This window comes from Corvus kubaryi, unplaced genomic scaffold (genome assembly GCF_017639235.1).
Source record: "Corvus kubaryi isolate FWS band 111438036 unplaced genomic scaffold, C.kubaryi_AGA036_p1.0 72, whole genome shotgun sequence".
NCBI classification, from domain to species: Eukaryota; Metazoa; Chordata; class Aves; order Passeriformes; family Corvidae; genus Corvus; species Corvus kubaryi.
The window spans coordinates 92,210-109,676 of NW_024582060.1; the positions used below are offsets into that span (position 1 = coordinate 92,210).

General features: G+C 42.0%; 1 protein-coding gene across 1 annotated transcript in view; it reads left to right on the forward strand.

Moving 5' to 3' along the window:
* The first annotated feature begins 56 nt into the window (after positions 1-56).
* Positions 57-17,467, forward strand: part of IQSEC3 (IQ motif and Sec7 domain ArfGEF 3) — a 99,868-nt gene continuing 82,457 nt past the window's right edge. Inside the window, exon 1 of the mRNA XM_042050278.1 lies at positions 57-225. The gene's annotated coding sequence lies outside the window, so the exon portion shown is untranslated. The remainder of the gene's footprint in view (positions 226-17,467) is intronic.

Below are 17,467 nucleotides of genomic sequence, written 5' to 3' on the forward strand. Positions count from 1 at the left end.
TCAGCACCACCAACAGCTCCCGGCTCAGCCGCCGCCGCCCGCGGGCAAAGCGGCACCGGCGGGGCCCGGCGGCGGCGGGCGGGCTGCCGGCCACCAGCACCCCCCGCCGCAGCCCCACCAGCACCCCGCCGAGAAGGACGGCAGGGACAAGGGCTGCTGCGCCGCGCTGCTCCAGCACAAGACCCCCCAGGCCATCGGCAAAGGCGTCCTGAGCCGGAGAGCGGAGTAAGTGCGAAGGGGGAGAGGGGGCGGGCAGGGGTGGCGGCGGGGAGCGGGAGCGTAGCGGGCTCTCTCCGGGCCCGCATCCAGCAGGGAACTGGGTTATACCCCCCTGCAGCCTCGCACGGAGGGAGAGGCAGTGTGTGGGTGGGTGGGGAATCCCTCCCTCGATGCGTTCTCGGGGAGAGCAGGCAGAGTGCAAAGAGGAGCCAGGATGCTGCTTCCAAGACGCATCAGCCTCCCGGTTCACCGCGCTCATTCCTGTAGACAAGTGTCTGTAGCCCGTTTGGAGCCCCTCGGGCAGCTCACCCGCGGTGCTCACACACGGCATCGTGCCCTCATTGTCTGTCAGAAATAAATAGATCCGTGATCTACGATGAGTGCGGTTTAGCCCAGACACGGGAAGCCTCGCAAAGCACAGCAGCGTTGTGGTCGCTTCTGTTTGCCTTAAGTTGCTGGTATCTATCAAAAAAACCCCCATCATCCCTGGAGTGAGCTGGGGTTTTCCTGCCCTCACTGATGTAAGGGGTACATTATATTGCATGTGATGTATATATGTTCATAGAGATATAGATGCTGTACTTAGGTTTGACATTTAGGGTGCTTATCGCACTCGTGTGTGGGTTGTCTTTTTTTCCTGTCTTCTTTTTTGTTGTTGTGTGTGGGGGTTTTTTTTGTTTTTGTTTTTCTTTTTTTTTTGTTTGTTTGTTTGGGTTTTTTTTTGTTTGTTTGTTTTTGGTGAGTGGCACCTGACATTGATCCAGCTCTCCAAAAGGACAAGGTATTTTTTGCTGGTCTCTCATCTTCAGTGAAGAAAGCTTGACTACTAGTACTGGATACTGAAATGTATTGTGTGCGCATGAATGTATAGTAAACAAAGATGAGCATTCCAGCACTATAGGTGGTGGAAAGGGCTACTACTGAAGAACAAAATTCTCTTGGATTATGTATTCAGTATATGCCATCAGTTCACCAGCTGGTAATTACAGCTGCAGTCAGTACTGTAATTTCCTTTGTTTAGGCACTTCGAAAGAGGGGGTTGTTTTCTGGTTGAAAGCCAGAGTTCGTGAAGTTAGAAGGAGAAGGAGCATAGTTTCTGCTGTGGCATCTTTCAGATAAGAAAGAAACTAATATAAGTAGTAAAACTAGATTGAAATATCTTTCCTAGAATTGTCTCTATTGTCTTGGTTATAGTAATGTCAAAACAAGTGAAGTGCACAACACACAAGTACACAAATGAAGTACACAAGCCCAAAACATCTTCCTTGTCTCTTTTGACAATTTAAATAAAGGGACCCTTCTCTCTCATGTTTGTTTTGAATACCCAAGCAGAGCTACAACATGGAGCTGGATTTTCCACTGGTGTAAGTAGAGTTTCACCACTTCATAATAGCTAAGCATCTATCATGTGGTTCTATGAAAATCAGAGAAGATATTGCTATTGAAAGGAATGCTATTAAAGGAATAGGTACAGTCAAGGCATGCTTGAATCCCAAAAAGCATATGTTTGCTTCTAAAATACTGCACTGTAAGTCTCAATTTTGCAATCACAACTTAGAGGAAGTGAGTGGGCTCCTCAGAGTATTAATGCAGGTAGTAAGCCTTTGCAGGATCTGGCTCTTATTCATTATGAAATAGCTGGAGTTTAAAAAAAGAAGTGGGACCAGATCCTGAACTCATGCCGATTAGTGTAAATCCAGAATAGCATGGTTTGAATCCCTCAAGTCAAACCAGTAAGAAACCCAAATAAAAATGCATAATCAACCTCATTGTTTTTTCAGGAGTGACTCCCTGCAGTGAAGGCTGTGTAAGAAACATCATCTTGGCAAGGGCTTTCCTTGCTTCTGCACAGAGTTTCTAACATACGTCATTACATGAACTGAAGAATCAATTTCTATGCATAAGCCTAAATACTTCCTCCTTATCTGAGCTCTTTTCACAGCGGGGTTTGACTGGTGGAAGAATTGTAGGGTTTTTTCCTTCATGCCAAAATGCACAAAGAGAAGTGCATTAAGAACACAGCTGATTGCTGGTATATCATATGATGATCTTTCTATTTCAGATAGATAGATAGAAGGCTGGATGGAGCCTTTTTTGTGGAAAGTCAGGGCTGCTGCTGGGGATAACAGAGCAATCCCTGCAGCGTTCTTTGCTCAGGAAGATTAAAATAGACTGCTTCTGTTTCCTTCTATAGCTTAGGCAAACCAAAATCTTTGTATAGAAAAGGAAATAGGAGAGGTGCCAAACAGTCTACATTTCTCACTCCTGCAGGTTTTTTTTTTCCCCCACTGGTTGTATATACTGGGTTTCATCCTCTCTTGTCTGTGACTGTTAGAGGGAAATCAAAGAGACTGCAAAATTTAACTTAAAGGCAACTTGGATGAAGGGTGACAAGTCTTTCACCACCTACTGACAGGATGCCCAATATACCTTATGATTCAGCTCGCCAACCTGTGAGTTGTATTTTTGCTTTTTTGTGACAGCAGGGGACAGATGCGTTAATATCTGCACAGACCAGGTATCTGGTCTCTCTTCCTTCCTTCCCCCCATGTCCAAAAATATTTTTCTCTCTATTATAAACCCTAAAATTCAATGTTATCTACTTTTTTTCTTAGCTAAGTGTAGAGGACTGACTGCTCGCTACAGAAAATGGCCACTCTAAACAGAACAAAAAGGATATTTTAGCTTGCTGGGATGCGGTGGCTGAAAGCAGGGGTTAAAGCAACACCCAGGCAGTGCCCCCCCATCACTGCCCAGTAATGGAATTTCCTCTGCCTTCCCAAAACAGGAGGTTCTGACAGTGTGTTTAAGTGTGGACTTGTGCTGGTCCTTCTCACCTCAGACATGGCCCAGGGATTTTGCTCATTTTGAGTCAGGTTTGAGGGTTTTTTGCAGCCCAGCTTACCTCAGGCTCTGGATAGAAGTGAAGACCCAAGCTTTTGGACACATGTGACTATTCATGTCAGCTGGGCCAGTCTTCCATAAGGGATGTCTTCTGCAACCGAAACATCTCTCTTATTTTAAGGAAAACTTCAGTCTTATTTTTGCTGTTAGTTTTTGTAAAAACTGACAACTTTTCTTTCTTTAAAGCCTTTAAAAAAAAAAACCCAACCAAAACCTACATTTTAAAAGGGAACAAAAGCAAGCCTATCTCTGGAAATGGAAGAATTCCTGAGTTATGCAGAGGCCCCTAGTTCTTGCTGTATGTCTTTGTGTGGGAAAGGTGGCACTGAGCTTACCTATGAAAGGAGAGGAGGAAAAGGAGAAAGATTTTTGCAGAGATTTTCAGCAAGAATTAGGTTGATTATTATTCCACAGCATCTGTCTCTTCCTACCTTAGGAGGCTATTGCATAAGCACCTCACAGCTTTAAAAACAAAAAAATAAGGTCATTCGTCATGGAATGTTTTGCTTCAAAAACACAGGTTGCCAAATTAGCATAGCAAAGATCACCCCTACTAGGAAGCCTCTTGTCTTAAGGGACCATCCTAAAGTGTCGGCAAATGCTGCGAGTATAAATTTTCCATCCCTTCTTTATCAGAATGCAACCTTCTTTGCCAGTCCCCAGTACCCTTCATTGAGTATCAGGGAAATGCCACAGGGTTGAATTTAGCAGATTAAGTCTAAATGACCCAAATCCTGCTGGTTTTTATCAGAGGAACTCTCAGTAGGAGCTGTCTGTGGAAAGACTTCAGATTCTGAGCCCAGGCATTACTGGGAAAACTCACTCCGATAAATACAATTAGAATAATAGCTAATAATCTGTTACAGTTCCTTCCATCAAAAGACATGGCTGCAATTCACAAACATTTTGTATTAAAGTGGCATTAAAGTCTTCTTTTAACCATGTCATCAACAGTGAAAAGAAGACATAGAAACAGTATTTGTCTGGCGTGACATAATGGATCTAAGTATTGTCTTTAAATTAGTAGCCTTGTTTGCTCTACAAGATAACTCCTCATGCAAAACAAACTCTTAGAACTCTTAGAAGAATTTTTTCTACAATCACATTTTCCCAGATGTCTTAAAGCTAATTTTGGACTTGCATTGGATTGAAATCTATATTATTTTATTTTGTACTGGTTTAGGATAGAATTTTTTATCTTAATAAAGAGGCAAATTTTAAAAGATGATGTTAAAGTCACTTAGTTGCTTTTGTGTTCTGAGACTGTTTGCTGTTTTTTTGTTAATTTCAAAAGCTCAATTATGTAACTTTAAAATGAAGATATTGCATATGCAGAGGTGCTGTTTTCCATAATTTTTCTTTTTAACTATGCGTTGATGTTCTATTCTATGGATTATCTCCAGGGTAAAGGCATTAGAAAAACTTCTACAGATTTCAATGGGAGCTAACAATAACTGTAAATATTATGGTTTACCATTAACATATTTTGCTATATTTGCGCATTGCACCAGCACAGAAAAACCTCCAGCAATTAAAAAAAAAGATCAGAACAATTCCAAATGGCTCGTGTACCCCAGATATCCATTCCTTTCACTTTGGGCACACAAGGAATGCTACTTTTGCCCTCTTCTTTCAGTCTCTTGGTTTTCCTCCAGCATATTTCAGGGTTTAACTCCCTTGAGCTTTCACACACCAGAAATAGTTGCATTGGTGCTGCCCTGGGTTCTGCAAGTCCCTGCTAGCAATGTACTGTCTCAGCATCAGAAGTTATTTGGAGTCGAGTGCTGTAAGCCGGTTTCAAATGACAGGGGTCTGCATTGGCACAGCTTCACAGATGCTGAAGTCCTGCTTAGATTATTTTGGAATAAAGAGCATACCCAAGAGGAAAACAGAAAGAAGACTCTCCGACTACTTCCCATTTAAAGATATATCCATGCTGCTTCCATTGCAGTCAGCTAAGATATACCTTATGACACGAACACACCTGCATTGTACCTACAGCAGGGCCTGTAAAATCCAGGCAGAGAAATACGGAGTTAATGATTCACAACAATATTTAAGAAATAACAGACGAAGTGAGAGATGGAAAAGGACTTGGCTTAGGAAGGGTTCAGGATGAAGTTCTAGGTATAGAATTGCTGAGTAAGGACAGCACAAGGACTTCCACCCATAGGGATAACACTACTGCAGGAAGCTGTATAAAGTCCCAGCCAGAGCAATACAGTGTCAAGGCTGAAATTTCTATTGTGAGAAATCTCCTTGGTGGGATGGGAGCATCAGGAAGAAATAACAAGAAAGGAATCTTTGAGAAACAATGTCTAGCAGTGCTTTGGACAAACACTTCCTCTCTATCTTGTGTCCTGAGCCCAGTTAGAGCAGTACCCGGAGTAGCAAAGACTTGTACTAATCATTTAGCAAGAGAAGCTAGGGGCTGAAAACAACAGCAAGAAGCTGAAATTTAAAATGCTTAAATAAGAAGGGATGCAAATGCATTATTTTGGGTTTGTTTTATAAGATGGTGATACTTTTATGTCACTCAGCTGTGTGCTCTGTTGCAACCAGGCTGCTCTTCTGTGGTGGCAAGGGTACCTTTCTTCCATATGCTTTGTATTGACCCATTTGCTGTCACTTCCCAGGCAGATCCAAGGTAAGGCTCTGTGAGAAGGCTTTAGGACCAGTGGACTCACATGGCAACACTGTTAGCATTCAAAATAATACACACACGGCTGTTTGGAAAAGAATTAAGGGAAAAGTGTCCCAGCTGAGTGGGTGATAACAATGCCCTTGAGAATTCCTGCCAGGGCCTCAGTGCCAGGTGGCTCTTGGGCTGGCTGTCCCACTCTTTGCAGCAACTGGCACTTCCACATCCTTCATTAAATGATGTGCACAGGAATATCCAGTTTAGGCATGCTTCAGACAGTTTATGCACGCAGCAGGTGGCTACTTATATGAGGTAGACTGTACACGTTCCCACCTACTCTGTATTTGAAATTATTTACACTTTTAGTCAGAATAAATCAGAGAAATCTCACCTCAGGATGCTCATGTAGTCCTTAGATAGAGTCAGACCAGAGCTTGTCAGCGGGAAGCTGGGTTTGCTATTAATGATGGTGTCTACTTGTTAAAAAATAAAGTTCACGTGATAAAATGATACGCACTTCTGCAAGAAAAATACCTCTACACAAATCTATATATTAGATTGCAGAAGTGTCTCCGTTTTATTTTTTTTCCTTCTGCCTTGGAATGCAGGTTGAAACAGGAAAAAAGAGCTACAGCCTGTCTACCATAATCTTTCTGTACATAGGGTTTATTCATCTTCTGCTTTTCTGTTATTTTCCCTATAAATGCCATTTTAGGTTGCTTGTTTTCTTCTTTCTTTCCTAGTTCAGCAGTAGTTTATTTCTCTTTTCTAGTCTCAGTTATGAAACCTTTTGTTTTTCTCCCTTAGGAAAATGTTACAGGAAGCCAGAAATAATTCTCTGTTTAAGAGATGGAAAATATTTTATTTGCTTTAAAATTACCTGTCGCCTGTGCTTGTTACTTGGTCCACATTCCATGGAACCAGATAAAAGCAAATAAGAAAAAAATAAAAGAGTAATTTATAAAGACAGGGTCTGAAATGTGACCATTTTCTCTTTTTTTCCTAATTAAAAAAAAAAAAAATATATGTATGTATATGTTTTTTTCCTCTCGAAGAGATGTACCTTGAAACAAACTAGTATTGTTCTTGTATTCATCTATTCTGGAATATGTAATTTCATACAATTAAGCCCTAGGTGAGAAAATGAGAGTCTTGATTGTTGGATTTGTTCTGCCCAATGGCTCTGTTTAAGATCTCAGTTTGAGCATTGGACTAGCAGTCCTAAGATCAAACTTTAATGCCTCCTAAATTTATTTTTAACCGACGTGCAGTGCTGGACTGACCCTTTCATCTCTGTGTATTTTAAGATCTGTAACAAAGCAGTTGGAGATCTATTGTTATAGACAGGAGTGGGCACGTACCTCAGGAACAATCCTTTTTCTGAATTCCAGCATAGGAAGCAGTCTAAAGCTCCTGTCCTTGCTTGCAATGTGTACTGCAAGGCAATATGTATATTTGCACATAAAAAAAAGAATGTATTTGCATGAGCATTTGTCTACAGAAATGTCTCAGAGCCAAGTTGAAACAGCACCTAGTTTCTGTGCTTTTTACATACAGAAAAGCAAATCATCTGCTGGAGGAAACCAGTGCATCCTTACTGACGTCAGTACAGCCATGACAATTTACATCACCTGAGGATCTGTACCAGATTTTGGGTATCTATCCTCTCACGCAAATACACATCCCTCCACTGGTGTAAATGAGTGCTGATAATAGCAATGGATAGCAATGCATAGAGATAACAGTGAACAATGAGAAAACCATTAAGCAGCATTCTCATTCCTTCTGTAACAGGTTTGTGATGTTCTCTCACGGTATTTTAATATAAGGTGGTAGGAGTTTTGCTGCTTCAGGGTTATAAAGATATATTTGCTCTTTTGATAATTTTTTTTTCTCTGTGCTGTGTATGCACAGTCTGCTTCTCACACAGGTATTATTGTATTATTTTTATTGTTTTTGCTAAGATTATGCTCATTGCTCAGTTCTTATTTTCATGTAGTCTGAAGTTGCACTTTTTGAGAGAGCTAGAAGTGGATCAATATTTTCCATGATTAGTCACATCTAAGAGAGAACATTTTGATGAAATTGAAGTGATTTTGAAAACAAAATTAAAAATGGAAAGTCTCATCCTTCCTGCCCTCCTCTAGCTGAAAACAAGGCGATCTGTGATCTGCAGAACTAATGAAGCTTGGCTTCCAGAAGCTTTGTGTCACAGTTATATTTTCTGATGCCTAACAAGATGTGAGTTCAGATCTAAGCTTCTCCTGGTGTTGAGGCTTTTATAACGTCTCGCTCCAACATGGAGACTTCTCTGTGGAGAAATGGCCTCAGTTCACTCAGCAGCCTTTTCCTCATAGGAGAACCTACAAAGTTCTCTCTGTTACACCTGCCAGCTACTTTATGGAACTTGCTAGAGGTTAGTATCTCTGAAATCACTGTAACTGACTCAAACTTGGTTAAAACTCTCTGTGGGATTTGCAGTTACAAAGCAGAAACCCACATAGACACATACACACAGAGAGAAACACATAGGAGGAAAAAAGGAAAATATTATATGATCACAGAAATCATGTTTTTCTTAGGAACTCAAGGAGTAAAGATCAAGTCCTAAGATGTATTTTTGAATCCATGTACCAATACATCAGAATGGCTGAACAGTCCACTCCAAATCTGTGACCCTCTCTTGGAATTGGTGTTCTGTTTGTAAAAGCCACTTAAAAGTCTTGGAATAGTAAAGTTATGATGGATTGGGAAATTACTGTAGGAATTCAGGGGACACACCAGTAGAGGTTTACCACTGGCAAATGGAGTCTGTTGTTCCTCCTGTCTTTGCATATGAAGTTGGTGGATCTTCTTGTTCTACCTGCCAACATTTGCATGGGCATGGGCTGCTGCTGAGGCTGCTACTGCTAGAGAGTTTATATTTGCTGAAGCTCATTAAAGCATCTCTGTCATTCTCAAGAGAAGTAGAAAATTGACACTGGAATTATTATGGCTCTTAAGAAGGCTTGGGATTTTCTTCAGGCTTTGCTGTACTTTGGATGTTTCTTCAAATTCTGACCTTTCTATTAAAATTTAGGACATTGCTGTCAATCTGTTTGTCTCTGTCATGTTGCTTTCTAGGCACTCCTCTGAAGTGGTTCACATTATCCTGCTCCAGTGTGAGAATTGCTCTGGCACTGTTTCTTCTTCTTCAGCCTCAGCATCCAGCATCTTGGTATGGCAGTGCCTGGGTGGATCCTGCCTCCATGGAGCATCTTTGGATCTGCCTCCTGGAGCAGTGTGGTTTTGACCCTAAGGTTCTTCATAAACTTTTTAAGTGACAGCATTTTCAAAAAGAGAGGGTATTTCTCCATATTTACAGAGATTATTGCCTTTCTTTTTACCTCAGTGATGGAACCGAGCTCAGCCCTATCTTTTCTTGATTTTTTTTCCCCCCCCTGTGAGGAATTCTGATTCTGCCTCTTTTGGGCAGTTCAGCTCTGCAGTCAGTTCAGAATTCTCACAGATGTCCTTGTCTTTAATTTGCTGGGTTTTAATTTGCAAATCTATTCCCTGTAGGACACCAGTAAATTGCCTGTGTCTGCCTAGGTACTCACATGGCCCCCTTCACCATAGTAACTGAGTATCTGGATTTGTCCTGATGTCCATGGACACTGGACCACTAACCTTCATCTGAACTAGCAGGGAATCTGAGGAATCTCCTACCTTTGCTCTGAGCATTCACTGATTCCCATGCCAAAGAACTCTCTTCAAGTAATTTTCTTCTATAATGTTTTGTGCTAATAAAGCTGTATCCAGTCAAACTGTTGAAGTAGATACACTGCATGGCTCAGTAATTTGTGCTCTTTTACAATCTAGGTAGGTCTAAGAGCCAGATTCTGTCACCACTTAAATGTAGATCTCCGTGGCTGAATTCACTTTACAAGGTGGCTTCAAATTTGAAGAGACATGAGATACCATCATACACATCTTCTGATGTTACAGATCTTCTTGAACTGACTTCCATCCCACAACTGGAGCTAGTTAGAGTTAGCTATTAGCCTGTCAGATTCTCTGCATACTTGCCATGACATTCATTTGGGATGGCACAGCCAACTGCTGTAATGCTTCCCCCAAGAATTCTTAATTACTCATTTGGGAACTGTGATCCCCATGTTAGCTCCAGGAACATCCATTGCTGGTCCCTTGTTTCTGCTGAGAAAGGGGTGAGTTTCTCCTTTTTGTTAAACTGAATACAGAAGTATTTTCTTCACTAGACATGCTCTGACTGGAACTATTATACCACCTTTATCACCTCATTTACCATGGCTCCTACACAGCCATGTGTACAAGCTGATAGGGAATACCAGAGTGTATCCTTGATGGATAAAAAGTGTTGGCAAAGAGCTTGAGTCTCAGACATTTAAAGGTATTTAGCCTCCCCCAAATGGAAGAAAGAATCTACTAGTTTTTAAGGCAGGGATCAGACTTCTGCCAAACTCCATTTGCTTTCACCAAGTTATTTTACAAGCAAGCAGAAGAAAGGAAGTACGGTGACAGGGGAAGAGGGGAAGAAGAGGATGAGAGGCATCTACAGTGTATCTCTACTCTCTGCTAAGGGCAACCCTCAGGCTGGTTTTAAGTCTATATTAGCCCAGTCTTCAAATCCCAAGCCCAGAAGCACGGCTGGAGCGTTGCCTCAGGAGTACATCCTGGCGGTGTGCACATCTGCATGCTCCCTGAAGGTTCTGCAGCACTCAGAGACAGGACATGCCATAATTTGGGCTTCAGCAGAGGTTATCTGTGGAGGAGGCTACGAGGTGGTAGAAGAGTGAACAGCAGTGGGAAGGAGTTAAAAGGGGAAAGGGAGAGGACCCAGTGGAAACTTTAGAATGCAGGAGAGCTAGGAGCCCAGCAGAGGCTCCTGTGAAGTTTTTGAATGCATGGTTCATTTACATGTGTGACTGTAATGATGCTTTGGTGTAGCTGGGGGAGGGATGGAATGACAGAGGTTTATGTTCTATTTTTATGAAGCCTCTCACTCAGGAGACATTAATAATAAACAGCAAACACTGAACATTATCCTTAACAGATACTGACTGGTTGAAGCCCAGTAGGCAACTCCTGGGCATAAGGAAGGAGCCCACTACTGTATGCCCAGAGTTTATGTGATTAGTTCTCATCACTGTGGGGTGAGAGGTTTATCAGATCTCATAAAGCAATGCAGTTTAACCTGGTTGGGCAGTGCTTGGGAGATCTCCAAGAAATACCCAGAGTGCTAGGAGAGGACAGTGGAGCATGTCTGCAGATAGCACGATTTTTGGGTTGTCTCTGCCTGCCATTAATAGCTCTGTTTATCAGATTAAATGTTGGGGGTTGACCACCTGTGTCTCCTCACAGGATACACACACACAGAGCAAAGGCGTTATGCCTGTTCACATGCCAGAGTAAAATCGTCCTCACACACCTCTCACTGTTTTGTCTCATTGACAACAGGCCTCCTTTCCTGTCTTCAACTTGTGAAGTTATTTTCTTTTGTGTGACGTAGGTTTGAGATGCTGACAAATCCTCACTAAGCACTTTACATCCTGCTACCTTAAGCACAAATAGTAATATAAAATAAAAGGAATCAAAGCAATTTTTCTGCTGCAGTTTTTTACAAGGCTTCATTGCAGTCTGCTAGGGCCAACTCTCAGATCTAACGCCAGAAACACTTGCATTTAAGAAATAAGCACAAATACACATTAATGTTATATTTAGAAGTGCTTTAGGAAGTAAAGCACTTATTCACAGGAGGAGTATTGCTAGTAAATGTTCCTACCAATATCTAAAAGTGCAGCAAATAGCAAATATGTAAGCTTTTCCTCCAGTATACCTCTAACCATGGCAAGATCTTGTGGCAGAATGAATAATAGAAATACCATGCAAATGTAAGTAATAATAATAACAACAACAACAATAATAATGTCTTGTCTGCATTACTGTCTAGCAGTAGATCCTTCAGTTCTTACAAAGGTAGTTCTCATTTGACAGGAGGGAATGAAGACATGGAAAAGTTTTGCTTGAGTTCACCCAACCAGTCAAAGCTGGGAGTAAAACTTGTGTCCCAGGGCTCTGATTTGTCAAGTAGGTGCAGTGCCTTGGAAGAGAGACAAATGGGACAAGAAGCGTTAAACGTTATGAGGTTATGTCTATGGCAAAAATAATATTGCTCTAAATCCTGAAATCTGATTTACTCCCTGGACAGTTTGATATCAAAGAATTTTGGCCAATTAAAGATCTATAATTTGGCTGAAAATCCTTAACAGCCATTCATGATTGGTGTCAGTTATGTACACTAGAAAGAATGAGCATTGGAGGCTGGACACAAAACTGAACATTGAATTTGAGGAGGAACTGAGACACGTGGTTTCACGTTGGCAGGGCTGTGAATGTGTATTACATGCAAGTCCAGCGAGGTTTACAAAAGAAGCTAGTCCAGCAAGAAAATGTGTTGGAGTAAAAAAGTACAAGAAACCACACACACATACTGGAGGTGTTTTGTTTCTTGCAGCAATGAACCAGATATGAGTTACAGAGAATGATGAGGGGTAGAGAAAGAAGGTAGGTTAAGAAGCTATAGTCTGCTGTTTCAGTCTGCTTTAATGGCAGAAAGCTCAGCAAGCACCTGGAAGACACCAGAAATATTCCTCTCATGGCAGCCAAAGGAAAAGCCTCTTACAGAGGCAGGCACTGCATGCAGCCTGGGGAAGCAAAAAGTAATTATCACATACAGAAGTGCATATTAGTAAGTTGACAGAGTACCTTCTTCAAAAAACACTGCCTACCAAGACACAGTTTCTCCTTCCCACAGCTCTATTTCCCCTCCCCCCTGTCCTCCTATTATGTACAGAGCCATAGAGGGGTCTGCGGCCTTGTCCCCTTGTCCCCTGGCACAATCACAGCAGTACATGCAATCACCAAGTCATGCAGACAAAGTCTTGTGCTGTCAGATCTTTCCTGCCTCACCCAAGGAGAGCTCTTGCATGATGGATGTGTCTGGCTTAATTGGATTCTGGGCTGAATTTTAATGTCCAGTAATATGAAGAGCATTTGTGTTTGCCCATCCCTCCTGGCTGTGGTACAGGGTTTGATGGTAACAAGTTTCATTAGCTTACTCTGGTTAGCTTTTACCCAGGGACATCACTTTGAAATGGATCGTCCATCCTACCTGGTTTCCCATTCTGTACTGGGGCAGACCCCAGTGGTTCACAGACCCAAGTGCTCTGTGGCATACGCTGGTGCATGGATGATAGCGGGAACACCCTGGGAATTCTTACACAACTTGTACCACAGTCAATAGGTGAATTCAGTGAAGACCTAGGCTGCATTTGTTAACAGCAGAGTTGGCAAGGGAGGTCTGGAACAAGGGCTAGAATGCCTTCAGGATGTGAATGTGCCTTGGATGTTTTTGGAATTTCTTTCTCTTACCAGCAAGGAGTTATCTGTGTTGGTTACTTTCTCCTCTCAGCTTGTACTGTAGGAGGATACTGATTTCCTCAATTTGAAAGGACTTAGGATCTTGGAGTATCACAATCTCACTCTCTCTTCATTATCTTCTAGCTCTGTTTTTTTATTTCTCCATTCTGGTGTTATTTGCTGCTGCTTTGAATTCCCTGAGGTGAACGCTAACCAGAGGCACAATTAGTAACTGTTCCCTGGGGATCCAGTGTGGCACTAGTTGAAGATATTTCACAAAAAATAGTTTAAATATGACCAATTTAATGACATTGCTCTATTACTAATCCTTTTTTTAAAGTCACAAAGAAAAGTTAGGACCTGAGTGGCTCCTGATAATACAGTGGCATTTGCAAAGATAGCAAGAATGACACTGGCCTTCAGGAAAAGACCTTAGAGCCCCTCTCCAAACTTCACTGACTCCTTCCAGACAGCATGTCCTGTTTATTCTTACTTAGGTCACCCTTGTTCCTCTTTCTCATTTGCAATTTTAACCTCTCTTTGCCGCAAACCTCTGTTCTACAGCTCTGCTTTGAGAGCAGAGCGTGCAAGCTACACTGTAGGGGCTGTGTTTGAATATAGCAGTGCTGAGAACAAGGCTATGAGGAAGGTTTCTGCTGCTCGATTCCCAGAGAGCTCTTGGGAGGACAAGAAGCATGGCATGACAGCAGGTACTGAACACTAGGATAGGTAGGATGAAGTGGCATGGGGATGATACACCTGTATCCTTATTAGAATATGTCTTCCTTTCCCTCTAGATATACATATCTGGCAGGCAAGTGAAGTCTGAAGGAATGAGGGGTTCAAAAGTACATAAACATATATAGTCACTCACCATTGTCTATGAACTGTCATGTGCTTTATGTCACCTCTACTCAGTTTTTACAGCTGGTGATTTACATGGGTTTCAGAAACCCACTGAATTAACAAAATTATCAATAAGGAAAGATGGAAGGGAGTATTTGCCCAATTTTTTTTTAAAAAGAACTTCACATTTAATTGTTTTGTTTAGTGGTGCAGTGATGACTACAGAAAAAAGTCAGCTCTTTTGACCTGTGTTTTCTGCTTCAAAGAGTAAGTGAGCACATTCTGAACCTGAGACTAAGAATGCCCCAGAGACAGCTTAGGAGAAACTCTGAGTAAGCAAAAAAGAAGTCATGCTACAAAAATGAAAAACTAAGGAGAGCCTTCTAAGCAAGAGGAGTCAAGCTTGGGAAACTTCTGACAGGGCACAAGAAAACACAGGTGGGAGCTCTCAGTAGGCAAGCAAAATGCAGACTGAAGCAAGCCAAATGCTGCCTACCTGTCACCCAGTTCCTGCCCTACACTGGCACAAAGAGCCACAGTTACATGTGCTACTCAAATCAAGCGTAGCCTTCTTCAGTATCAACATTCAGACCACAGCCTGTGGAGCTAAAAGACTCCTCTTTTAGGAGGAGTCTCTCTCTTACTCTTTTAGGCAACCTCTTTTGCCTCTCCATTCCTGAGCTGTTGTAGCAGATAGCGCGGCAGGTGCTGTAGGATCAGCAGCAGCCATGGCTTTACTTTGGCACAAACTTCAGCGATGTATTTATGCTGCAGCAGAGGATGCTCCTGTTTAAACTGAAATAGTAGCTGTTGTGTACTACCACTACCCTCTGCTAGCTGGGGAGGTCTCTGGTGACAGTGTGACCACAGAGTGGCTACCATCTCAGTAGGCTACCATCTCAGTAGGCTAACATGTGTTTGAATTAAGATAAACTAAAGTGAGCTTAGTGGTGTTTCTGTGGGTAACAAATCCAAGTTTGCTCATCAGAGATGTTGTGAAAGTCCAGAACTGCGTTTGTGAGGTTGGAGTTGCTGGGCAGAATGTATACAAGAGGTCTGCATTTTAAGAAAGAGACATGTGTAACTGGAGGAAGTGATGCTGCAGGACTCAGATGAAGACAGTGTTGTGCAAAGGACTAGCACATGCTGCATGTGGCAAGATGGGTGAAGGAGAAAGACTGGAGTAGCACGAGAAAGAGTAAGACAGAATTCTAATGCATCTAATCCACCCTGGAAGAACAAGCAGTATATAAATTATATACTTATATATATAAGTATATATACAGATATGCATCTTCCTGCATCAGCAGCAGAGCTATGTGGATGAGCAGGTCTGGGCTAACAGGGTTTGGGGGTACTGGCAGCGATATGGGTGCTCAGGACTAAGCTAAAGCAGGTGCTGCAGGTGAGAAGAAGCTGCAAAGCTGCACAAAGGAAACCTGCCTGCACTCTGCTTGCCACAGACAATTGCTATTAATCTTTTGCTTCCCCAAGCACTGATATTCATATAAATTATGAAGGAAAAAGAGAAGTTCCTCAAATGAAGCAGGAAAGGTTCTGTAGCTTCATATTTATGAACTTAGATAAAAGAGAACTTGATAGGGATCTGGAAAAGTGACATCTCAATTTTGTCCTGCCCGTCATGGTGATGAATGCAAGCGCTGGCTGATTACTTGCTACTGACCCCTCCCTTTCCCTTGTCCGCTTTAAAGTTCCATTTCTCAGGGCCTCCTTTTCACTGAACAGTTCAGGCTGTTCTTTGTCCTTACAGCCTTGTGATCTCTACTAGCACCAGGCCAGAAATCGCCTCATTTGCTGATAGGTATTCTAGTTAATAACAGCAAGTCCATCCACTGAGGATATTTCTGGCCTGCTTTGCAAGATGGGAATGCTGTTTCAATGACACAATGCTGGCATACCTGTGGGGATGCTTGCACCCATTTGTGTACCTGCATGTTGCACACAGTCTATGCACCCCTGGGAACCTGGGATGACCCATGCCACTCACCAAGCCGTAATTATAATGGTGGAGAGAGCATAACAATTCCACAGATGGCTGAAAATCTCCTGGGTAGAAAGCCTTGCTGAATTTCCATGCACAGGATTTCTCTGTGTGTGTGACTGGGGATTTGACTATGAAGAATCTAAACCAATTTTCTGAATCAGTCTTTTGATGTTGTCATTTTAATTATTAATTACATAAGAATAGGTTTACATGAAAAGAGAGCTCAAGCTATCTCCCAAACAGCATTCAAACCAGTCTCCAAAATAAAGATTTTCCACAGAATAAACTCTGGATCTAAAAAGAAAATGGCTCATATATTTTGTCTGTTTCCAGTGTCTTCCAGATGCTTAGTGTGGCATTCCTGTTCTGTTACTTTGCCACAAATGGAGAGTAACCATGGAAGGCAATGAAGCCAATCCAGCTGAAGTCCACAGCCATGAACAGGCAGAAGTGAGGAGAGAGGAGGGGCCCCCTTGGTGTTCTAGTGGACCTGCAGGCAACAGATTCAGATTTAATTAAACTTTGAGTAGCTGGATTGAGCAGTTAATAGAGAAAGTTATTTCAGCCTTATAGAAGTACAAGCTGCATTGCTGACAGAAAAAAAGATCCTGAATAAGCAAACAAGAAGGGTAGTACACTGTATCAGTAGAGGCTGTTGCCTGTTGTGAGAACAATTGGCTGTAGTAATGGACGTGGCATGGCTCCCAGTGCCGCTGCAGATTTCTGCGCACTGCTGCATATCTCAAGGTTCATGCCCATCCTGGTTCTACCACAAGTGAGACAAAGATGCATGGGTAAATATTTTTTTCTTTTTACTTGTGTTTTAACTTTTAGCCCCAACAGATTTTTATTTACTAAACGCCCTAGGTACGAAGTCTTTGTTAGTGTCTCCTCCTTTTTGTTTAATTCAGTCAAGGATATTGGAGAATCACAAATAAGAATGTCAACACACTTCTTTCCTTCCACACTCCAGTATTTAAATAAAAAAAAACCTCAAAGAAACGCATCATCATCAAGACCCTCACAAAATGGAATGTAAGTTACCCTGCCTGTATCCCTCTTTCCCTACTTCTTCCCTGACACACACTGCTGAGAACGAGAGCCTCAGGTTCCTTTTGGCAAGGATCTGACACAAAAGAAGAAGGAGGTAAGTTTGAATAAAAACTGTGAGAGGAAAGGAGATATGAAATTAAAAATACAGTGCCATATGAAGGCATCCTTTACAAATGATAAAGAAACAAAAAGCAAAACACTTTATTATACCTTGCATTTCCCTGCAAAGTATTTAGAGGGACACAGGAGAGCAACAGTCTGTTGTAATACATGCATAGTTAAGCAGTTGCCTCTGTTTTGCCTCCTCCTTTAACAGACTGAGGGTCTTGAGACAGACTGCAAGCCTTCCCAGGGAGAGA